Genomic DNA, 27,269 nt, shown 5'->3' on the forward strand with positions numbered 1-27,269 from the left:
ATGAATGATAGATGCAATTTTAATATTCAACCACCGTGGACATAATTTATCAAATCTATTTTATTATCATTTATGATTAATAACATAATTTGTAGGGCTAAGCATAAATTTCATAAAGTAAGAAACTATTGAAGGTCACCAACATTAAGTAATTTGATTTAATTGTTTCAAATTTCAATATTAAAAGCACAACAACAAAAACCCTCACCTTCAATCTCATTAGTACAAGTTTATACATTATCTTAGGAGATGATCTTCTTTGTAATTATTTTAAATAGATAGAAGGATGCTATCATATACAACAAGGTGTGATAAAACAAAATTAGATATACATGTGGATATTTACTGACTAAATTATTATTATATATAGCTATAAGCTCAATTGTAATAAACCATCATATTTCAAAATTATGAACTCCTTAAAATGTTCATATCTTTGTAAATCTTATATCTACTTACGCTAGAATGACATATATAATCAAATGTTAGAATGTTCTTCTGAGATGAAAAATTTGAAATCAACACCCAAAAGAAAATAGAAGAGAGAGCTACCTTCATATGAAAACAAATGAATGACTAACAAGCACAGAGAAGGAATTTAACTTACACCAAGCTAGTAGGACCCAAATGTAAATATTTTTAATTAGCTTCATGGACAAGCTGCTTATTAAAGCCTCACTAGTAGAATTAGCCTCTATTTTTGATGAAAATTGGCCAAATGTTCTACCCAAATTGGTCAAACTTTTGACCAATGGTCTTGTCACTATCTTTCTTGTCAAAATTTTGACACATCCTTGTGGAGGTTGAAATTTCTACACCAATCTTGGTCAAAATTGGCATCTTCTTTTGGCCACCAATTTTGGTTGAAATCTATGGCCCATCCAATGAAGATGCACCCACGATGCCAACTATGTTGATGCTTCGGTCAAATTTTTGACAAAGAATGGTCAAAATTTTGACTGGCCTTGGTGAGGGTTTTGACCAAGCTATATCAAAATTTTGACCAATATGGAATTTTCAAAAAAAATAACAACTGAAGATAAATATCCAGAGTAATCATCAATGACATCCTAGTCAGTGATTAGTCTGGATATTTTTCTTCAGGTGTTACTTTGCATTAATATATATGGTTTTGTATTTTGTTGCTGCAAATATTTGATGAGCTTAGATTGTTGTAATTATGGTATTATGTGAGGTACTGATGCCTGCAGTACATTAAGTGTTAGCATCACATTCAAAATTATTTTATGATTTTAATGGATGGAAAAAGGTGATAGATGCCCTATAGAGTTCATTCTTGACATTGTTCAAGCTATGTGACATATTTATGCCTCTATCACTTTTGGCATTATATTAAAGAATGTTCAAGTGGAGTGTCATCTAGAGTCTAGTCTCACCTAAGGTCTTGTAAACATCCAAATGTAGTTTCTAGCATATCTAGATCTACCTCATTTGTAAATATGAATTTTGGTAATGATTGCAAGCAAAATAAAAATCAGTTTCATTGACAAGACTTCCTTGAAAACAAAGTGCAGCTATGTATTATAATGTTGCACATTAAAACTAGAATTATAATAAGAAATATGAATGGGATACCAAACATTTGCATGATTTTTCTTATAAAAAGGAAACTTAATTTTTGCATGTACTATAATAGTAAGAAATGCTTCATAATATTTATACCCAATTTATATAGCCTAATAGGGGGTAAATCTTGAAGATATATCTAATATAACTAATATTCATTTTGTGTGGAACTTTTAAGTGAGCAATCAAAGCACAATCACACAAGACACTAGAACCTTTTCACACACAAAATATTTTGTACTCATCTGTTCAGCATTTACAACTCATAACTTTTATTGTCATCCGATATCACCACACATAAGACAATGTTATCAAGTGAGAAATGTCACATGATCATCACACATTCCCATGCATAAGAAAGCATAACCCCACAGAGGATACCTGGAGAATTTAGTAGTGTTATACATGGACACATTTTGGCCATGTTACATAATGCAAATTGTTAGGAAGTTCAAATTGTTACATAATGCACAATTTCCTAGCAATATTCAATGCCACATGAACAATCTCTTCAGATGTAATTCACATCAAATCTCTGACAACCCAAGTCTTCTAATTAGTAGGTTTAGTGTATCAACATAAGTTTCATGATAACTTCTAAGATAGATTTTGGCATTTCCTACTTTAGTAATAAAATTATAATAGGCAACATCCTATGGTTTTCACAAAGTAAATGATTTTTTTTAGTTGATAAGGCTCAGTAATCAAGCACTAATCCGTGTTTATGTGGAAAATAGAGGGCATGTTGCTAGAGAGGAAAATATTCTAATATCACAAAGATAAAACTCACCTTCCTCAAAAACCATTTCTTTGACTCAAAATTCCAACCACTTTCCCGCTAACTTCACTTGCATTTGAAACTTGAAAGTAAGCTCTAGTACCAAATGAAAGGAAATCAAGCTTGCAAAGGAAAACTAAGAACTTCTTACATTAATCACAGGAGAGGAGCAATGCAAAAACTTTATGGACGTGAACTTAAACAACATAAAAATACATCATAAGATATATTTTGGGAAGCCTTTTTGGGGAAAAATAAATCTCCAAAGGACACAATAATATATTATTCAAAGAAGTAGCTCCAATATATTCAAAGTATTAGTGCTCTATCAAGAGTACAAGGAGATCTTGAACTATTGGCTTCATGGAGTTGATCCACCTCCAACCCATGCCTTAAACATATGCTTTCCACCTGGATACAATTTGAAAAAATCAGCAACATTTTATCTATACAGCCATGACCATACTACAATGTCAAAACCATGAGAAACACAAGATAATTATAGTGGAAATCCAAGAGCATGATTCTACATTACATACATCCAAGACCATACTACAATGCCACAACCAAGAGCAATAAGGTCAATATGCTAGAAATCCAACATTATAACCCCACATTACATGTAAGCCTCATTCTTTCTACCACCAATGCATAGATATAATCTCTAGACAAGTTCAAAATTGGAAACCAATGATAGTTTAAGTTAGGATGAGTCAAAAGCATGGGTAGATTCTTACCCAAATCAAACATAAATCTTGAACATATCTTCTTTCTTAGCACAATAATCTTACATGTTAACCAATGAAATTTTTTGATTTTCTTGTCCACGTTGAACATTCTCTTTTCATGCTCTTTTTAGAAAGTAACATTTTGACAATTTATGATTGTCAAAGCTGCATTTATGACTTCAATGACACTAAACACTACTTGCAACATGCCAAATACAAATTAGAATTTTTATGACAGATAATTTCTGGGATTTGATTGTGTGTGAACTTTTAACATCTTCATCAGCATTATCATGACCATCATTACCTTTATCAACACCATCTTCATCACCATGATCATGATCATTATCATCATCACCATCGTCATCAATATCACTAGAATCATCATCATTTTATTCTTCTTCTTCTTCTTCTTCATTCATCATTTACTTCATCTTTAGATTCTTTAGTATCTTCTTCTTCCATCAAATTACACTTTATCAACCTTCCTCTTGGATCATGTCTAACAACAAATGACCAACCCAATTTATGTAGAACGCTAAAGAAAAACACTTTCTTGCATTGGTTTGGAAGAACATAAGGCTCATCGACCTTGTATTACTCATTTTAAATCTACTATCGTGTTCAATAATAATCCTATCAGGATCATTTTGATTCAGTCATAGCCTATACCATTTGATGAAAAATGGAACTAATTTGAATGAATTTAAGTCACACTCAAGTGTATCATTCAAATTCCATAGTATATATTTTTTAGATTTTTTTGGATGTATGCCATTTCTAGATGAAATATTAGTGACCTCAAAGATTGCACTTATCCCAAAATCACAAGTTTTATTCATGTTATCTAACTTTTTTATGTGAAATTTATGGCTATGGTAGTACATAGCTTTGTGGTGCTTGATGTACAATTATTCAAACATGTCAAGATTATTTGCATCAGTCCATGAGTTGATATTAAACTTATGTGTCATGGTTAGTAAACTTATACATCCCTTTCTACCTCATAAACCATACACTAGATCAAGTACCATTGGTGTAACATTGTGACCCTCATTAGGATGAGCTTCTTTACACAATGATGCAACACCATCCCATGTTAATGAGAAACCATTTTCTTGAGATTGTTGAATCCATACCATTATTCAATCAAGATATTTTGCAATATATAAATGTAGTGCATCCCACTCATGACCAACTGTAAAAAAAACAAATAGACCACTTAGAAACAACTTATCTTGAAGATTTGTAAGAATTAATAAACTATAATAACATCATATAATTACCTCTCACTTTCGTCAATCTACCTTTCCCCATCAAGTACTCCCCTTTGAATTTAGCCATAGAATTGGGATCCCAAATATGATCTACATGGATATTTTTTGCAAACTTGGGATGATATTCAATAATGGACACCATTGTCTAGTATACCATATATCCCTCCACCATAGAACCCTCAAGATGTTCTCTTTGTAGAACTAAGCCCTTCATAAATTTCAAGTGCCTCTCAACCATCCACATTAACCTAGTTTGTACAGATCTACACAATTCAATCTCCTCAACTTGATGTATGAGGTAGTGTTCTTGAGAATTGAAAAAAGTTGGAGGTAGACACTTTTTCATTTCATACATAAGTAGAGGAATTTTTCTCTACCAATATTTTATATTTTTTTTATCAATTTATTTAGATGATAACCACCTAAAAGATATTCAACTTGCAAGAACATATCAATGAGATTTTAGAAAAAAATATACAATACATTACATAAATATTAAAACAAGTTGTAAATATAATATTTGTACAAAAAATCTAAGAAATAACACTTCTAAACTCATGTATTTTTCAAGATCATATATAATTTGTTTAACACTGTTGTCAATTTGGTGTGGGAGGGATAGAGGTAGGACATATTGCAATAATTAAAAATTATCTTTTCAATATATTGTAGAAATAATACAATAAAAAGTACATGCAATTTTACAAATATATCGTAAATAAAGAGCATGAATTACCTTGACAAAGGTATGCTAATCAAGATTTTTCAACCCTAACCTAAAATCACCTTTCTTTGATACAAGAATACTTATAGTTGCAATGAATCCTGTGGAATTTTTTTTTTTGACTTTTTTTAATGCATCACTTTGTTGCTCTGTTAATAACCAAGGAAGGGCACTCGTATTTATACGGTCTCCACTGCTATTTGATTCAATAAAAAATTTTAGTGCATGATTGGATTCATGAATGTCATTACAAACTTTGGTAATTTTTCTCTGTCACACCTTCCATCCAATATTTTTCCTAGTGTCTCTATTAAATTCTTTCCAATATGCATATGATCAAACAAATGCATGATTGGTTGATCCATATGGTAACCTACTAAATTGAGAAGGATAAATTTTTATTCATGTAAGATGTTGGTCATTGATGCCTTGATGACCTTCACAATTATTAATTACATCACTACTAAAGAAAGACAATATCAAAATATAAATTTCAAAAGAAAATCATCAGGTAAACATTACCTCGGTGATTTAGTTGATTGTATTCCAAATTCTATAGATGAGTTTTCCTTCTTCATGGCCTTGATTTTGTCTCTTCTTTCCTTTTAAAAAGATGTTTTTTAGTAATTTGATACTTATGATTATTATGGACAAAGTGTCTAAACTCATCAAACACCTACTTTCCTAAACTTCTTGAATGATGAGATTTCATCTTCAGACCACAAACTAAATCTCATTAGACCACAAACTAGACATGCAAATTTTCCTTTTGTATGAAGACCAAAAAGATCATGTAAAATTATCTTGCACAACTTTAAACATATGACAATAATGTGTAAGCACTATAACATACCAAAAATATGTGACCTTAACAATATTAAATACCACAAAAATGAGTTAGCCTAGGGGCATCATGTATTGTCCATACAAGCATTGCATGAAATTGAAATTGTCTTTATTCTATTGGTCTAGATATGCCATACATAGTGACCCCATTCCATAACTTAAAAAACTCATCAATAAGGGGCTCAATAGACATGTTCATATCTTTAACTTGGTACTTACGTAGTAATTGAATGAACATAAATATTACATAATTATTATGACCATTTTGATGCAGTGTTTATAAATTAATTTAAATGATTATAAATGAAATAATACCTAGTACAATCATTGAAAAAATTATGTTCTCCCTCTTTATGGGCATCCAAAAATAATGTTATTATTAATAAAAAAAATAGGCCACACTGAGTAAAGATTATATATCTCCCAATGGATTGACATCGTTCATTGCCAATGAAAGCTTGAGATTAAGAGGTTCTTCTTCAAAGTGTGGCCATGTTTTTTCTATTTCTTTAATATTAAATTTTTTATATATGTAGATATGTAAATTTTGTAATTAATAGAAACACATGATGTCCATGCTTGTAGAAAACCTCTAAAATAAAGATACATAGCTTTTTGGTACTCAAAAAATTATCTAAGTATGACAATGATTTACAACAGTGTATTGTTGTTTATATGTTGTTGTTCTTGGGAGATAAAATATATGGAAATAATATACATTTTTATGATGATGTGTATAACCTTGAACATCAGTATAGACAATACAAAAAAGAGTTTTTAAAGATTTGCTGGACGCTAGAATGAAAGGTAAAAAAATTATTTTGTTTACAAAATAATTACTTGACCAATTAGGGACAAAATCCTATATGTTTACTCTAAGTTGAAAAGTTTATTTTGGTCTTAGTTTACCTAGAAGAACTTTGTGAAAAGCCATGGTATTTATGCAAAAGACATCTTGCAAGATTATTGTGAAGTGATGTGTGAAAGTTGTGAATGCAAAGTTTTGTATCATATACAGAAGAAAATTTTTGATAACCTAATTTTTTGATCCAAGATTGAGATAAAGTTAGAGATCAACTAAAATAAGGTACACCATCTACTTCTATTACTTCTTTGGGTAGTGAGCTCTTCTTGTAATTGAAATTGCATGTTTAGGTAGTGAGCTCTTCTTGCATACATTGTGCCACAACTCCTAACAGGGTTGGAATCTCCTCATAGGGATTCAAAGTCTCTTAACAGGGACTCATATGTATTAAATGTGTTTATGGACTCCTAATAGGTCCATCATCTAACAAGGAATATGTATATTAGTACATCATCTTGTGGGTATCATTCCCACTAGTGTTTTCCCTTGGCCAAGGTCTCCCTAGTTAACAAAATATGGTGTTATGAGTTCTCTCTATGCATGGTTAATTTTATTATTCAACATTACTTATTTAATTTTTTTATTAATGGTTCAAAGTATTAAATAATATCTAGTTGGTGACAAAAGGTTTTAGAATATTGATTCACCTCCCCCCAGTATTTCCTATTTCTAACAACTGGTATTAGAGCACAATTACTCAGATGAGGCTTAATAGCTTGAGTAAGATCCCTATGGATATAGAATAGTTGATGAAGAACCTTGAAGAGACACATTAACAAATTGATCTCCTTACTAAAGAAAGAGATAAGCTCAAAAATAGATATGAAGATTGCAAAGTGTACATTGGACAACTAAAGGACAAGATTGAACATCTCAAATCCAAGCCTGAATCTACTAAATCTGAAATTAGTGGTGATGAATATTCAAAGATGAAAATAGAGTGCAAGATCTTGAAGCATGAATTGAAGATTACCAATCTAAAGTTGAGTTTGAGGAATGATCCTAGCAAAGTTGAATCTGATTTGAAGACTGAAAATTCAAATCTTAGAGTCAATCTAGCAAAGAGGACATCTGAACTTGAAGTATTAAAAGAAGATCATGAAGAACTTCATAAATACAACACTATTGTGAAAGGTGAACTAACTCAAAGCAAGCTACAACTTGAAAAGATTTATTCTAGCAGAGAAAATCTTGATGAATGAATGTCATTATAAAGACCTATCTATAATAAGATAGGTCTTTGTTACCTATTTAAAATGTCTACAAAGAAACTTGAAAATGGATCAGATCTAGAAGAAAAAGAAAAATCTAATGATAAGATTAAATCTAGTCAATCTTTCCATAAATCTAAAGAATTTGAGAAATTGGATGAACCTAAGTAAGTGAAATCTCCTAAGGAAACCATATATGAATTTAGAGGTAAGTGTTTTCCATGTAATGAAATAGTTCATATGAAAAGAAATTTTACAAATAAGTCATTTAATCATGTTACAAAATTTTATTGTCATAATTGTCATGGTATTGGTCATAAAGAAATTGATTGTAAGAAGCAAAAATATGATAATGATAAAAAGGAATTGTAGAATGTCTAGAACTACTAACCCTATAGATAGAAGAAGATCTAATTAGAGGACATAAAAAAAAAAAAACCTTTTGAAGAAAGAAAGCATATCATGTGTTATAAGTGTAACAACTTTGGACACATAGCCTAGAACTATCAAGCACCTATTGATCAATAGAAACCTATAAGAAGAACCTTAGTATGTCAGTTATGCAACAAATTTGGACATATAGCAAAGTATTGTAGAATGGAAAAAAGGAATAATGGAAGAAACTTTGGAAACAAAAGCAACAATGGAAGAAAATTTGGGAATAGAAACAAAAATGAAAGAAACTTCTGAAAGGATAGAAGGAATCATGAAAGGAACTTCAAAACTAACAAAGATAAAGAAGATCAAAGAAAATGTAGTTAGTGAACTTTGAGAAAAATTTGATGAGACATTTGAAAAGGAATTAACTATTGGTTCTAAAGAAAAGTTAGATTATGTAGAGAAAGGAAGATTGAAGTCAGTAATTGAGTTCGATTCAACCAAGTTAAATTAAGCTTATTCGCAACACCATAATTTGAAATTTCATTAAGAGATCAAACTAAGAGTGGTGAGGTTGAGAAAAGATGTAAGTAGATGAGTTTAGACTATAGCGAATCTCACTTGCAATTTGGATCTTATTGGAACAAATTATGAAGGAAATAAGAGTTACTGTTATAAAAGAGAAATTTTATTCTATAATAGAAGATGAAATCTATGTTTTCATAGAAAATTTCATGGAGAATTTTCATGATGAAAGGAAACTATGGTTAACCTCAGGTAGCATTTGAAGATCAGAGAAATGATTTTGAGCAGATATTTGATTTTAGAATGAAATTAACAACTTTTTGTGAATTAGAAAAAGTATGCAATTAATGCAAGTTTAAGTTGAATAAATTGACTAAAAACTTGGTTATTTCCACATTGTGATCATCTCAAAAGCTTAGAGTGCCCATAAGTGATTTGTCAAAGTGATTTCGAGTAAAACTCAAGTTCAAAAAAAGGTATATTATCATTTTTTGCACAAAATTTCTTTGATAAATTTCTATTGGGTGAAATCATGGATATGATAGTAGTTTAGAATATTGAGAATATTGAGAGACCCAAATTAAAGGTTTTATCTATGGAAACCTTAGAAGGAAACCTTAATCTGACTCTATCAACAACTCTAAACAATGTAATTTACTTGGAAGACATAGGAAGTTACTTGTCCAACAAGTTTGAAACTATTGGAAGTGAATTTATGGATAATGATATGGAAATTGTTTTCAACCATGATATGATTTTGAACCCTAGATTTGAACATCTAAAAGATTTAGATTTATTCAAATATTACTTCTACCATGTCCTTGATAATGAAGAATGGACTTAGATTATATTAAGTAGAATTCATAATGGGAAGTTATGGATGGGAGACAATATAGTTGATATTTCTACTGACCTTATTCATGAGGTTATTGGTCTTAGAAAACAAGGTAGAGTACCCACTGGTGAGAAATTAGTCAAGAAGAAAGTTAAATCAATACTAAATTAGTTTATAATGGCAAGACAATGGTTATTAGCACCATCAAAAAACATGATGTGAGATTCTTGAGTAGAATCATTGAATAATCTATTTGTGCAAGTTCTAAGAGTGATGAGTTGTTAGTAGGCTTTATCTATGTAGCCGAAAATATTTGTGTTGAGAAAGAGGAAGTGAAATTGAGTGAGATGAGAGTACAACTCCTTGAGAATCTGGAAAAGATTATAATGTAGTATGCTCTAATACCACTGAGAAAGGTACGTTCTGATACCACTGACAAAGGGCCACACCACCCTTACTAACTCATGATGAAGAATGCAACAAGATCTCTCAAGATCCAATCCATATCTAAGCTAGCCCAAATCCACACTCCGGTAGAAACCTCTGAGATCTCAACTTGTGCTCACAAGCCACCAAGCAACCTTCTTGTTTCTAAACCGTAGTCATTAGCTCTTCTCACAAACCTAATCCAAGATCCAAGTGTAAACTACCTCACATTCGGCGCTCTATCTACACACTCACAACTCCATCAAAATCCTTCTATAAACTGCCTCACATTCGGCACTCTGTCCACAGACTCAGGAAAACTCACTCTTCACTTTCTCCTTCTCTTTCACACTTTCCAATTTTCTCAAGCTTCAACTTCTCAAGCTACACTTCTCACGCTTCTACTCCTCGAGCTTCTCCTTGAGCTTCTACTCCTCAAGCTTCCCCTTGAGCTTCTACTCCTTGAGCTTCTCCTTGAGCTTCCACTTCTCAAGCTTCTCCTTGAACTTCTACTCCTCAAGCTTGATTAGAAATGCTCATGTGCGTTGCTTAAATAGGGACTTACCACCCAATACATGACTTATCCACAACCTTCTGGAATTCCTCCACAACCTTCTACAACTTCCACAACCTTCTACATCTTCCACAACCTTCTACAACTTCCAAAACTTTCTACAATGTTAATAACTTTCTAGAATTCTTCCCACACACCTCGATAAATGGAATGACAACCATTTATTTTTTATTTTCTTCTATTATGCCACCTATGCACCTTGAAAATAGAAATCCTTTCTTCCTTTCTTTTCTCCTTTTTCCCTTTTTTTTATTTTTTTATTTTTCTCCTCTAATTTTCGTCACTTTCTCTCTCCTCTAGTTTTTTTTTTCTCCCCTTTTTTTTCATTTTTTTTCCCAATAATTTTTCCATAAAAGATGCTCTTGGATCAGACTCCCCCGGTAGATAGAAAAGTGTGTCCCACACTTTGACGCGAAAAGAAATATCTACCACCATCTTCATCTTCATTAAAGGTTTCCACCTCAATAGGGACAACAAAACCACCATGCAAATCTTCCACATCTGCATTACTCTATCAAACACTAGAATCTCAACCATCCAATTAGCATGCTCATTCCTAGGAACAAACTGAACATTATGCTTCAACAGAAAACTCCCATCCACATCAACAACTAGTGATTTCACACCCATAGCAACAAACCCCACATCAGCAACAATAAACTCCATATCAGCACCAACTTGTAGATCACCATCAATACATGCCAAACTCTCAACACTAGAAACTTCACTACTCACAACAAGATGATCTGCAATACATAACTCACCTCCAACAACTAGATCATCCACGATCAAGTGCTCTACAACAAACAGTTCACCACCAACATTAACTAGATCATCCACAACCAAATGCTCTACAGTCTCCATGTCAGACTCAACCAACTGATCATGAAAACCACCCTCTGTCCCAACATCAAAAACATTAGGAATATCTTCAACAACAACCTCAAGTTGCTCTGTAGGTTTTGCATTAGACTCCACAATCTGATTAACAAAACCATCCTCTTCCACCTTGACCTTCTTAGCTTGATCAACCAATCTAGCATCCAACCGAGAAATCATCTTAGAAAAATTCCTCTCCACTATATCATGGATTTTGGCAATCATCTTAGGGTCCAATCCTCTTGGAGCCATATTTCAAGATCTTTGTAAACCCTCTGCAACAAATCCTTCCCACGCTCCTTGTGACAACCTTGAATTTTTTGAAAGTTAGATCGCAACCTGCCACCTCGCACGAACAATCAAGAACCACGTCACAAGTCTAGAAAAATGAATTTTCAATCCACAAGCTCTCTACAATCATGCCTCAACAAGTTCAGTCTTCCATCTCTGCATCAATTGATCAATCTGCATGTCCTCCCAAGGTCCTAGTGCAAACTGCCTCAGCTTTGGTGATCTTTTTACATGCTAAAAAACCCACACTCTGATAAACTTCACCCAACCAAGGTCTTGGTACAAACTACCTCACACTTCGGTGATCTACTTGTACACTCAGGATCTCTCACTCTGATAAACTTCACCCAACCAAGGTCCTAGTACAAACTGCCTCACACTTCGATGATCTTCTTGTACACTTAGGATCTCATGCTTTGATACCACTATTAGACCTACACTGATACCACTGACGAAGGTACATTCTGATACCACTGACAAAGGGCCACACCACCCTTACCAACTCATGACAAAGAATGCAACAAGATCTCTCAAGATCCAATCCAAACCCAAGCTAGCCCAAATCCACACTCTAGTCGAAACCTCTGAGATCTCAACTTGTGCTCACAAGCCACCTTGAGCAACCTCCTTGTTTCTAAAATGTAGTCACTAGCTCTTCTCACAAACCTAATCCAAGATCCAAGTGTAAACTGCCTCACATTCGGTGCTCTGTCTACACACTCACAACTCCATCAGAATCTTGCTGTAAATTGCCTCACATTCGACGCTCTGTCCACAAACTCAGGAAAACTCACTCTTCACTTTCTCCTTCTCTTTAACACTTTCCAACTTTCTCAATCTTCAACTTCTCAAGCTTCACTTCTCATTCTTCTACTCCTCAAGCTTCTCCTTGAGCTTCTACTCCTCAAGCTTCCCCTTGAGCTTCTACTCCTTGAGCTTCTCCTTGAGCTTCCACTTCTCAAGCTTCTCCTTGAGCTTCTACTCCTCAAGCTTGATTAGAAATGCTCATATGCCTTGCTTAAATAGGAACTTACCACCCAATACATGACTTATCCACAACCTTGTGGAATTTCTCCACAACCATCTACAACTTCCACAACCTTCTACATCGTCCACAACCTTCTACAACTTCCAAAACTTTCTACAATATTCATAACTTTCCAGAATTCTTCCCACACACCTCGATAAATGGAATGACAACCATTTATCTTTTATTTTTTTCTATTATGTCACCTATGCACCTTGAAAATAGAAATCCTCTTTTCCTTTCTTTTCTCTTTTTTCCCTTTTTTTAATTTTATTTTTTTCTCCTCTAATTTTCGTCACTTTCTCTCTCCTCCAGTTTTTTTTTATCCCCTTTTTTTTCATTTTTTTTCCCAATAATTTTCACATGCAAGATGCTCCTGCATTAGATTAAGAGAAATAAGAATTGTGTATTCAAATATTAGTTACTAATCAATCATATTTTCTTCCATGTACTTAAAAGATTTCCATTTCTATTAATTCCAAAGATTATGAGCAGTGAAAGATGTACTATGGATAAGATAATAGATATATGCAAAAGGCATCTTGCAGATAAAATCTTGGATAGTGGCAATTTGATTATGAGAACATTCCAAAATGAAATGAAACAAAGATTTAGAATTGCACTAGCAGTTGTTGATAGATTTAAGGATGACATATGTTTCATGGTAGATACTAACCTAACTTATGTTAAAGCATTAGAACCAAGGGAAACATTTCTTGAACCCTTAGGTTATGAATTGAGTGATGATGTAGCTATTGGTTACATTGATCTCTTGTTAAACTCTAGAAAGGACCAAGCTTCATATAGATCTAGAACATATGAAGAGTTAAATTAATCAACTTACCAGGCATATTTAGAAAAAGCATCTCTAAGAAGGTTGAGATTGTGATGAAGAGAGCATTATTTGAGGTCGGTATGACAGAAGAAGAATCACAAGCATTTAGACAAACAATCTTTGGATTAAAAAAATCTAGTGAACAATGTGTGATGAATGTGACACCTCTATCAGTTGGCCAAGCATTTGGTGTATCCATTGGAGTGACTCCTATAGAGTAGAGCATCCCATATGTTGTTGTATCAATTAAGCAACCTAGTGTACCCAAAAGGAAGTCAAAAAGGCTAGTAGAAGTTGAGAATCTAAAGTCAAAATGAGTTAAGCAACTAGCTACTGTACTTGAGAAAAGGAAGAAAACATTGTTGACAATTACAAATTCTAGTGAGGAAGAAGAAGAGGAATAAGAAGTCAAAAAACCAAAAAAGGTTTCTTCTAAGTAGCCAACAAGTAAAATAAGGCAACCATAGAAACAAAAAGATAGAAAAGATTAACATAGCTATTGTTAATGAAGGAAACTAAGTGCAAATAAATAAGTTTTATTATTTGTACAATGATATTGAGAAAGGGCAGATTGATATCTCTACTATGAGATATACGATTCTTAACAATTTGAAACTTTAAGACATTGAAGGCATTGTGAATTAGAAAGTCTATGATAGAGTTATACCAATTTAGGCATCAGTTCATGAAGAAGACATGGAGATTTAGAAATCCATGATAAGAACTATGTAAAAACCTAATGATAAAGAATAAATTAGGAAATTGATGAACAATATAGCATCTTACTTACAAAGTAAGATGAGGGCATTTCTGTTTATGGGAGGTGAGAAGAATGTCATAAGAAGTGAAAAAACTATAGCCAATGACAAGATGATGATTGAGATCAAGATAACACCTACCATTCCAAAGAAACCTTTGGAAGTATCAGTAAGTGGTGATAGAATGCAAATTGGTCAAACTAATATTATTATTAATATTGAAGATGATTCTTTTAATTAGCATGAGTCCCATTCCAAAAACATTTAAGATCAGTTAAACCTAATTGAAGAGGAAAAAAGGAAATTAGAAGAGGAAAAGAAAAAGGTTGAAGAAGCTAAACTGAAGTTGCTTGAGGAAGAGAAGAAGCTAGAAGAAGAAAAGAAAAAATAGGAAAAGAAAGAAAAATAAGAGAAGGAAGAGGAAGAAAGAAGAACAAGGGAGATAGAAGAGAAGAAACAAAAGGAAGATGGGACTAAAGCATCTAGCTTATCAACTCCACTATCTCTTGCCAACCTTATAGGTGATGATGATGATCAATCTAATTTGATCTCAACTTTGACCAAGTTGATTGAAAAGAATAGGAAAGTCAAGAGTCTACAAAGGACATTAATGAAGGTGACTAATAGATTGCATAGCACTATGATAGACAAACATAGAGAGAGCCAAAGTAGTCATAAAATCATTTGATGATGAATTTACTAATTTTTTGAATGTTGTAGAGTCTAAGGCTCAAATTTCTCATGATGCTGATCTTTTTAGCATTGTTTGTCAGAACATAAAGAATGATTTTTTGAGTCTTGATACTTATATCAGGGAACTTTGAAGATGCCAACAAGATGACAAGGTATTGTGCATAAAATTTACTTTATCTCACAGGTTGACTAAATTTCTTGGTAATAAGATGGAAGGGAAGCTAAGTGAGGTAGAATCTTTGACAAGTCAGTTACAACAACCCTCTAGTAGAGTTGATGATTTTTAAGGAAAAGTTACTGGTGTTCACACTAACATTAGGAAGCTACAACTTAAAAAACAGAAAATTTTGAGAAGATTATTAGATTTTAGAGAATCTATTACTCTAAAACTATCAGCCATTGAGAGACAATTGGAGGAATGTGTTTAAGAAAAGGAGACCTATTCCAATTGTATATATTCTGACCATAATGTAGTTGAGATTGCATCATATGCTTTATGTGCAATTCACACTACTGTTGAAGTAGCCAAGGACACATGGGTGAAATTTATGGATAGTCTAAAGGAAAATTTTGATGAATGTATGAAGATCAGCTTGAGGCAGTAAGACATAACTTCTAACAATTTTGTTGACAATAGTTAGAAAGAACTTTTTGACAATTTTTGGACACTTCGACCTTTATCACTGATGTCAAAGGGGGAGTGAAAATTATAAGTAAGTTATGTATTTTGTATTCATAGAAAAAGGGGAAGCATTTATAATAAATGAAGATGAAGCATTTGTAATAGATGGCAAGGGTAGTAATGTTGTAAGTTTTTGTAAAGTCTTTGATACTTAGCCAATTTTCCTACTTTTTTGTCATCAATGTCAAAGGGAGATATTGTTGACAATTGGCTATATGTAGATATGTGAATGTTATCATTAATGGAAAAACATGATGTAAATGCTTGTATAAAACCTCAGAAATAAAGATACTTAGCTTTTTGGTAGTTAGAAAATTGTCTAAGTATGAAAATGTTTACAATAGTGTATTGTTGTTTATATGATGTTCTTGAGAGAGAAGATATATGGAAATAGTATAAATGTTGTTGATGCTGTGTATAACCTTAGGGATTAGTACAAATAGTATGAAAAAGAGATATTTAAGATTTATAGGACAGTGTAATGTAAGGTAAAGAATTTGTTTGTTTAAAAAAAATTACTTGACCAATTAGGGATGACATCCTAGATGTTTACTCTAAGTTGGAAATTTTATTTTGGTCTTAGTCGACCTAGCAAAAATTTGTAAAAAGGGATGTTATTTATGCAAAAGACATCTTGTAAGATTATTATGAAGTGATATGTGAAAGTTGCAAATGTAAAGTTTTGTATCATATATAGAAGAGAATTTTTGATAATCTAATTTTGTGATCCAAGATCGAGCTAAAGTTAAAGATCAGTTCAAAGATGGTACAACATCTACTTTTGTTACTTGTTTTGGAAGTGAACTCTTCTTGTAATTGAAAGTGCATGTTTGGGCAGTGAGCTCTTCTTACACACATTGTACCATAACTCTTAACAAGATTGGAATCTCCTAATGGGGATTCAATGTCTCCTAACAAGGACTTATATGTACTAAATGGGTTTATATACTCCTAAAAAGGTCCATCCTCTAACAAGGAACATTAATATTAGTACATCATCTTGTGGGCATCATCCCCACCAGGGTTTTCCTTTGGCTAGGATTTCCCTAGTTAACAAAATATGGTGTTATGAGTTCTCTCTATGCATGGTTACTTTTAATGTTCAACATTACTTGTTTAGTTTCTTATGCATGGTTCAAAGTAATAAAAAATATCCAGTTGGTGGAAAAAGTTTGTAAAATACTAATTCATGCCCCCTTCCCCTCCCCCCCCCGCCCGCTAGTATTCCCTATTTCTAATATTAAAATGCAGAATCATCTATAAGCATTTGTATAATGCCATCTTGACTTCTATTGAGTGCATGGTAATCCATAAATTGTGCCATGCTAGTGCACTTGAATAATTGTTTAAGACATGGAATAATGAGAATGCACCAAAGAACCTTGTGAGACACCTTTTTTGTTATTTGATCTTACCAATATCTACTAATATGAAAATCAGGGCATTCTTCTATAAATTTATGGTACTTATGATATAGAATATGATCATTTTGACATGCATATATTGTCTGATACTTCATTCTATTTTGATTCATAATGGTAGATAATTCTTGGTAGGAATGAGGCAGAATGTTTGATGGTGGTAATAAAAACTCACCTATCAACCTACAAAATAAAATATGAATTCTTAATATAATGAATAGTAATGATATGCTAACATTGAAGATGACAAAAAATGGCATACCTTAGCATACGTGACATTTCTACATTGGATAGTTCACCAACAACAATTTAGTAATTAGAAGAGTTATTTGGGAGCCTTGGTATAGGGGCTCATATGCTTTCTCAAGTATGGGTATATGAAGACCATCTTCATCATCATTATCAAATGCACTAGTACCATCATCGTGATAATCTTGATCAACTATGCTAATACCATCTTCTTCAATCATGTCCTCTAGCACATTATGAACTATGCCAATACCATCATCTTCAATTGTGTTGTCTATCATACGATCATCTTCTTCCATGGGAGAGTTATGCTCAGCTTGGATATTCACACATCCATGTTCCTCTAGTTGGAAATCCACATTCACCAATCGACAAAAATCATGCCCCCTTCAATGTGACCATGTTGCTTATAATGACTCTGGGTTGTTGTCATTACAATTCTTTGATTCTTTCAGCCCTTGTACTTTTTGCAAGGACAATTGCATTTATCAACTTTTCTTTGGAGCTGAGACCACAATCTAGCAATTGTCTCATTATTTTGTTCTAGGTTCATATTGCTAGGCATGGTCTTTCTTCATAGGAAAATATTTGGGCTATAAATATACAAAATGTAAAAATACAACATTAGTAGCATCTTATATATAATAAAAAATAATAAAATCTTACAACATTATACAAGATTTACAAATACACAAACAAATCATGCTCACAAGATTAGGCCAACCAATTTGCACATTCCTTCCCAAATCATCTTTCCTAATATCTTTCCTCCACCATAATTTAGACTTAGTATTTTCATGTGATTAAGGATTTTTTCATTCTATAATACCTCATAGATGTGTGTACAATACTTATTAGCTCTAACCATTCTAGTTATTACTCTTCACCATTTAAAGTAGCATGGTTGATATTGACTTGGTAGTCATTGGTTGATTTGGTTGCTAAATGGGATTATAAAGTAGTAACATTTGAAGTCAAGACTTATAGCTTGGTGATAACTTGATTCCTTCCATAAAATAAAAATAAAAAAAGAACCATTACAACTTGAATTGGCTTTTGGGTTTTTAGGTTTTTTCGAGTTTTTAAAGCTTTTGAGCTCTCTATAATCAGTCAATTCATTCATTTGGATTTTCAATGCGACTTTGGTTTCTGGGTCTATAATCTAGGTTTTTATTTTCATTCTTGGTGATTGCCTCTACATTTTGTATTTTTCTTTTGTGTTTTTGGGTGATTTTGATGATTGATTTTTGTGGGTTTTCCTAATCATGGCCATTATTTGATGTTTGTAGAGGTGAATAGTCACCTTCAAGATCTCTTTATATTTTCCTTAGTAGGTGAATATAGAAGCTTCTCTTTATGTATATGTATGTGTATATATACATGCATACATGCGTATGTGTGTGTCTATGTATGTATGTATATATAGAGAAACTTCTCTTTATCTATATGTATGCATATATATACATAGGTATGCACACATATGTGTGTGTCTACATTTATATGTATGTATATATACAGAGAGATCTTTTTTAAGGTGCTTATTACATCTTAGCACAATAGAAAAATTGATCCAACTACATACATATTCCATAATCCAAATAATAAAATAATAAAACTCACTCAACCTGTGCTAAGTGACTTACCTTAAAATCTTGCACACAAATAATGCAGACCAATAAAAATGGTCAGATTTTGCAAGAAATTTTACAAATACATATCATAGCAGATATTTTTAAAAAGAAACAAGTCATAACCTAGTTAAATGGGTCTATTTTCTAATTAGCTAGGTTGATTACAAATTCCTGTAGAATTGTCATAATATTAGGTACAATAAAACAAACAATCAGTTGTTCCTAGCTAGTAGAATCAAATACAGTTTTCCAAGGTGATAAAATTGCATATGCAGATGTATATATGTATGTATGTATGTATGTATGCATGCATGTATGTATGTATGTATGTATATATATGTATATGCATATATGTGTGTATATATACATACATGCACACACATATGTGTGTGTCTACATATGTATCTATATATAAAGAGAGATCTTGTTGATTGTGGAGATCAGTGGAGATTTAGTATTTTGTTTCCATGTCCTTGTGATCACTACATTTTATTGTTATGCCCTTGTGATATTTATATTATGTGTGTGTGTGTGTGTGTACAATGAAATGCAGTGATCATAAAGGCATGACAACAAAATTTCCATAAATGTTTAGAGCTCAAATCTCTCCACCAATGTTCAAAGCTCTCCACCCTCTTTCACGCATAACTCTCCAAAATCGATCAAAACAAATGGGGAATGATTTATGTCATGTTTTCTTTTTTAATACTCATACAAGCATCATAATTATGATGCCAACATCAGTATTGCGATGACATCATGGACAATTGCAAAGAAAACATGGAAATTACCCACAAATTACCCTGTCATTGCAATTTGATTCCAAATGTTGTAGTGACATCTTTAAAGAATCTCTCACTATAGCACAATCCAATATATCACCTAAGGAGCCCTCCTTAACCAACCTAAAGAACCTTCACACTACTAAATCAAGAGTCCCCTCATGTGATAATGTAGATGTACAATAATTGACTATGGTATGAGCATTAAGAAGTTATGCTGCTAAAATCTTCATTTGCTCCTTGATTAGAGCTCTCTTCACACATGCCCCCACTCCATCATGCTCCCCTTTCCCATGTACAGACTCAAAAAAGATCCAAAAATGAGGTACACCCATCTTTACATACATTCGACACAATCAATATAACATGTGAGCATTCTTGAATTGACATGTGCAAATATTTGGCCAAATGACCCCTATGACACCTTTTGACACATTTGTCCCTATATATAATATGGGTTTAATATCCTATATACTATATCATATAATATAATTAATTTTTTTTAAATTTAATATAATATATTAAAATACATTATAATATAATATGTTGTACTATGTATAATATAATATGTTATACTAAGTCTAATAGAGTATAGTATAAATACATATTATATAAACTATATATATATATATCTATATATATATCTATATATATATATATATATATATATATATTAAATATCACAATTTGTAATCACATGAATCATGGAGGCGATAATCACAACCCTTCCTCAATTTTCAATCCCCAACCTTAATTTTCCATGTGATTAATTAACATATTTGGGTGGGAGGATATAAGGTATTTGATACATCAGGTATCCGATTAGGCTTGGTAATTACCAAGCCTCCTTGGTCAACTTAGAAAATTTGAATTTGTAGCATTTAGGGGTGTTCTAGACTTCGATGACATAGCTGATGACTTTTAATCTAATGGAATTCACTGAAATGAAAAGGGTTTGTAGGGGACATTCTCAACTTTGCAGTGATATATTTGTTGTCAAGATATTAGTTTGATAAATATTTATTACTTATTTTTTAACAAAGATAACTATAAGATGCTAATTTACATACTAATTAAAAATAGCTATAACTTCTAAACCGTAAGATGTTTTTGAAATATGAAAGATGTGTCACACTCTATGTTTTGCCTAATACAACTTAAAAATAAGAAAAATTAAATTTCCTAATGTTCTGAATTACTTAATGTGGTCAAACACAAGCCCTTTTTTCATGATAACATTGTAGCATAAAATTCATAATTAATTTGTAATAAAAATACCCAAAAATATGTGTCTCGGCATGAGTCTACTTCTGATATCTAAAATCTTATAAGAAAATATTATTATTTAATTATGATTAAGATGCTTATACAGACACCTATGTCTTATTTTTCTCCTAAATTTTTTCTAACAGTATTAAAATATGAAATTTTGACCAATGAAATTAAATTATTTTCAAATAAGACCTAGTAGTTTAGAAACTAAATTCAATTTTCTACAGATTCTATTGTTACAACTTTTTAATATAAACTACATAACTAGTTCAAAATTGCACGTCAAGTTGACATAAGCCCAATTTGCTAATTTTTCACTACCACTTTAGGGTATAGTTTGGCCAACCGTGATCCTACATATACCCAGCTAGAAGAATTTGATGGTGGTGTGGTTATGTTTGGAAAAAACACACCTTAGTTGGTAAAAGGTAAATGGAAATTCAATTTATTTGAATGGAAAAAACAATGTTGATGATGTCTATTTGGTAGAAGGTTTGAAACATGATTTTTTGAGTGTTGGTCAATTAAATGACAATGTTTATTACCTAGATTTCAAAGGAGGTATATGCAAGATACTTGAAAGCTCAAGATATCTGATTGCTAGAAGAAAAAACTAAAGGTAATCTATTGGATCTTAATACTATTGTTGATAGATGTTTGGTCGCTAGAGTTAAAGATCATTGGCTATGGCATAGAAAGTTATGTCATGTGAATTTTGATAGCTCGATCAATAATAAGTCAAATACAGTTAGGGGATTTCCTCAACTAGTAAAGCCAAACAATATAATGTGCAAATAATGCCAATTAGGTAAATTAACTAGTTCTAATTTTAGTAGTAAGGCTTTTTCATTTAGAATAAATTTGATTTGGTACATATTGATCTGTGTGGCCTTATGAGAATAAGAAGTTATAATGGTGAAAAATAATTTATGTTATTTATTGATGATTACTCAAGAATGATGTCAATGACCTTCTTGAAGAAGTCTAAAGCCTTCTACGAGTTCAAAGTGTTTAGAGCACTTGTTTAGAACACACAAGTTTTCAAATGATGTTATGTATTTTAGACTTCTTCATATGTTACATCTATATAGGGCATGGCTACCTCTAGTTGGAAGGTGCATGGGAGATTGTTAGTCTATGATTAGAGATTTTTTTTAAATGATGCCCTATCTCTAGAGTTGAAGACTAACTGTCAAGAATACTTGTTTATTTAAAGGTATGTGGTATATATCTTGTATACTTAAAAAATATTTAACTTAATATGTTTGGATGTGTGTACCTATTTGTTGCTAACTTTTTGTAAAAAAATTTATAATAAAAAAATGAGCAATATTAACATGTGGGAACAAGATAGATTATTAAAACATAAAATATTCTTATTAAATGTCACAATGTTGCATAATTTATTAATATTTGAAATTGTTATAAATAAATAAAATTAAAGATATAAGTTTTTGTTCCTAGTTTTTAAAATAAAAATTGAAGTTTTTTTTCCAAAATTTAATTAATAAATTATAGTTGATTACAAAATTCAAGTTCTGTAACTTTGAAATACAATATAGAAAGGAGATTGTAATATAATTGTCTTCTTAGAAGTATAAGCCTTGAAAGAGATAATTTTCTAAGTATTAGACAAATTTTGTACATTATCCTTTATTAATATTTATAATTTTTATTTGTCTGTTACTCATAGATGTTGCATTCATAGGCCCCTAGCCACTCCTCTAGTAGGAGATGGGATTCCTAGAGGTACCACTCGACCTCTCCACCCCATGGTGTTTTTTTGTTAGGTTGGTCCTCTTATAGCCCTTATCCTATCACTTTGAGTGGCTCTAGTTGACCAAACACTGATAATGATTCTACCTGTCCCACTTATTCCAAGTGTCTTCTACATTTGTCTCTTGCAATTTATCCCACCAAAAAGGATGCAATAGAAGAAGATCAATATGAAGATGGATGGTTCCTTCCATACCTAACTCCCTATTGATGCATGGGACAAAAAATATGATCACGATCACCCTCCTATTGGCACTAGTTTAGGAACCTAGGGAAGATCTAGTTTATATGGGCTCAACCCATGTCATTTTCATGTTTTTGTTTATTTTTGGGTTTAGTCTTTTGTAATCTCTCATGGGATGATTTATATCCCCTAGCTTTAATTATTAATATGTACTTTTAAATTATAAATATTTAATGGCAAATGGCTATTAAACAAAAAAATGCTAGATTTTCAAAATTTGAAATGATAATAATATATGGACAAGTTGATGCAATAGCATTTTCAGTTCAAAGCAATCTTGCATCAACAAAAAAAAATTCTAGTTTAGTTTGCCAATTTTTCCATTCTTTTTGTTCATTTCAACAATCCTTTATTTGGTTGATTCAACACTTGTGATATATTATATTTCTTATTCCTAGGTTTAGAGCTCTTTTAGTACACTATTACTTGAGTTATCATTCATCTTCTCTTGAGTAGTGTGTCCTTTTGAAATTTGATCTTGTGATGGGAATCTATGTCTATGGATATTTGGTGGCACTTTCAACAATTTTTTTGGATCATGTGTGAATCTAAATTTGTGAGTGCAAACTTTTAATCATGTTATGTCATTTGTCCCTTATGATTTAAAGGACTAGACCTATTTTCATGTAATAGGTTTCTTGGTCTCTGGGAATATATTTGATCTTGAGGTTGACCCATCTGTCACAATTCTTATATATTGAGATTGATGTACCTTAGAGGTAGTAGTAGATTAATCAATGAAGAACCATGTATTATTTTAACTTTAGAATTGGGTCTAGGGTCTCTATCCAAAGACTGTAAGCAAGTAGACATGTATGAACTTAACATATAAGAAGGTCAAACGTCAAACCTTTGCTATACATAAAAAGCAAGAAGATGTGAATCTTTTCAATTAAAATTGGTTATACTTAAACATTAAGAAGAAGTGAAATTTTTGTAATGGAAACTATTTCTTGTTTTATCATTAATGAATCACTACCAATAAATTTAGCTATTTCTAGAACAAACTAATAGATATCCCTTCCTTAATATGAGTAATTCACATTAAGTGAATCTTGTGAACTTCTAAAAAAATTTATCATAAATTTACTCCCATCTATTTGAATGTATATTAAAATGATGGTTATAATGCATTCATGTTAAATTGGTTATTACCAATCAAATTTACATCTTTAGAAGTGATTAGGAGTCTTTGCTTCCTTAATATTAGTGATTCATATTGAGTCATATTGAGTGAACCTTTTTGAACTAATATATATATATATATATATAGACACATACACACACACACACACACACACACACACACACACACACACACACACACACACACATATTAACATCTATTTTGTAATGGAAATTGAAGTGATATTTACTTCTTCATTTTTGAATAAAATAATTATCACTACTCAAATCTTAAGAATTAATCATGAGCTCTTGTTTCCTTAATATTAGAGGGATTCATATTGAGTGTATTTCTGAACTTACATAAGTGATACCTCCATTCTCATATGTGGTAATCAATTTTAGTTAGCTTTGGAGTCTATTATGAACCATTTTTTTTTTACAATTAGTTATTCATATTGAATTTTTTGAAATTATAAAACACTTTAGTACACATATTAACACCTATTTCAATTTAAGTACACATATTAAGACCTATTGATAATGAAATTGAAATGACATTTACATTTTACTCTATAACATCTTAATTGTTATCTATAATTATAAGTATCTTCCTAAAAACTAATGATCCATAAAATTATCAACTTTTTAAAAGCTTTAATACAAAATTTACATATTTGTAATAAATAAAATAATTATAGCCACCTCCATAACAAATGATTTATTACCTATAATTTTAAACATCATTAAAATGTATTACATCTAAAATTATTTACCATGCGACTATTAGAATGTCACTCCCAAATTATTTTGAGAATGACATCTCACAGAATTTACTTGTATGAAGATAGCGCAACTTAGATTTCTATTGTTTAATTATTTTGTATCCACAAAGATTAAAGAAGCCCTATAAAATTTATAATGGTGAACATAGTTACAACTATTTCCTCTTTTAATGATTAATGTGTTGTTACTAATCATGTTTAATAAAATAAACTAAGAACTATTGCATTCTTAAATTTAGTAATTCACCTTAACTGAATCTTATAAGATTGTAGAACATTTACATATTTATACTAACAACTAGTTACTAGGAGTTGCATGCTTTTGTACATGCAACAATTAGTCAAAGGATTTCATAAATGTGCAAAATAAATTAATAATTTCAAGTAAAGAAATTTAAAAATCATACTAAATAATATTTAGATTGTGAGATTTTCTAGTAGTTTCATAGCCATGCACACTCAACACTCAACAAATCTTATCATTAGATCCTCTCTCTGATTATGAACAGATACTAAATACTGTACAAAAACATACAAAATGCATGGATCAAACATGTTTATGAAAATGAGGAAACACAATAGAATGTCACTACAAAGCTCCATGGAAAGAGCAACCAACATCTACATTGACTTGTGACAATGAAAAAAAATTTACTTACAATCCAACGAGAAATGATAATCGCCTAAACATCCATAATCCACAAATGCTTACAATTTGGCGAGCTAATGTTGATTGACAACCAATCATGTCTCAAAAAGTAGTTCTCAATTACATATCAAAATATGCTTCCAAAGCAGAGAAAAAATTAGAGAGTTACAATACAATATTACATAACATAGCAAATACAAGCCAAACAAATGATGATGCATTGCTCACATATCAAAGGTTCATGATGGGAATCATTGCAGATCGTGATATTGGGGCTCAAGAAACATGTCATATGCTTCAAAAATTGCCCCTTGTAATTTGCAGTCGTTCATTTATTTCATTGAATGTAAGAAAACAATGCCTTCACCGAGTCAATAATTCAAACAATGAAGAAAAACTAGGTAATACTTATATAAAATCATACATACATTGCCCCATAGAGCTAGACTCATTATCACTCATTCACACAGCCCAGATGTACACATTCTCAAAAAATCGAAAAAAAAGGTCAATGGAAAAAGAGAAAAAGTAATGCAATCGTTAATGTCTACCCTCTATTCAAGAGTATTCCAGATGAAACTGATCAAAACTTTGAAATCTTTTGTTGGAGTGAACTCTTACTATACAAACCATTTTGTAATATCCCAATAGATATTGGTATTACAATAGAGCAAATAATATCGAATTGGAAAATGCTATGTAGTAATAATTACTCTCCTTGGCATGTAACAAGAGTTGAAAACACACCAACAAATGAAGAAAATGACAGCACTGAAACTGATGAGCATGAAATTGACCAACAAACATACCTATACGAATGAGAGTTACTATCCCAAATGGGTCCCTCCAACAACTTTACAATCAACAAGCTTGATCTCCTAGGAAAATGAGACATTGATATTAATCACCAATGGAATACAAACAACATTTCCAATGAACTGAATGAATCAGCAAAAAAAATCATTCTTACAAGCAAATTACAAACAAATGAAAATTTTTTACGTTCCTCAAATATCCAACCAAACTACCAACTAGCCCCCAAACAACAATTGGCTTTAGACATCATCACCAAACATCATAAAAATCCATTCGCCAATCACCCACTATGGATGATTATTCAAGGAAAAACAAGCACTGACAAATCATACTTTATTGATTACATTAGAAAAACCATAAATATTACTGAAAAAAATAACAAAAAACCATTGCTTGCTCTAGCACCTAAAGGAGTTGCAGAATATAACATTCAAGCATCAACAATCCACACATGCCTCCGAATTCCAACTAAAGAAATACATCCCTTACAAGGTCAATCATTAAAAAACCTTCAAGAAGACTTCAAACATATTAAATACATTCTTATAGATGAAATGAGCTTCTTGGGACCAAAACTTCTTATCAAAATTGATACTCGTT

This window comes from Cupressus sempervirens, chromosome 5, assembly GCF_028749045.1.
Source record: "Cupressus sempervirens isolate cs-2001-9-10 chromosome 5, ASM2874904v1, whole genome shotgun sequence".
Classification (NCBI taxonomy): Eukaryota; Viridiplantae; Streptophyta; class Pinopsida; order Cupressales; family Cupressaceae; genus Cupressus; species Cupressus sempervirens.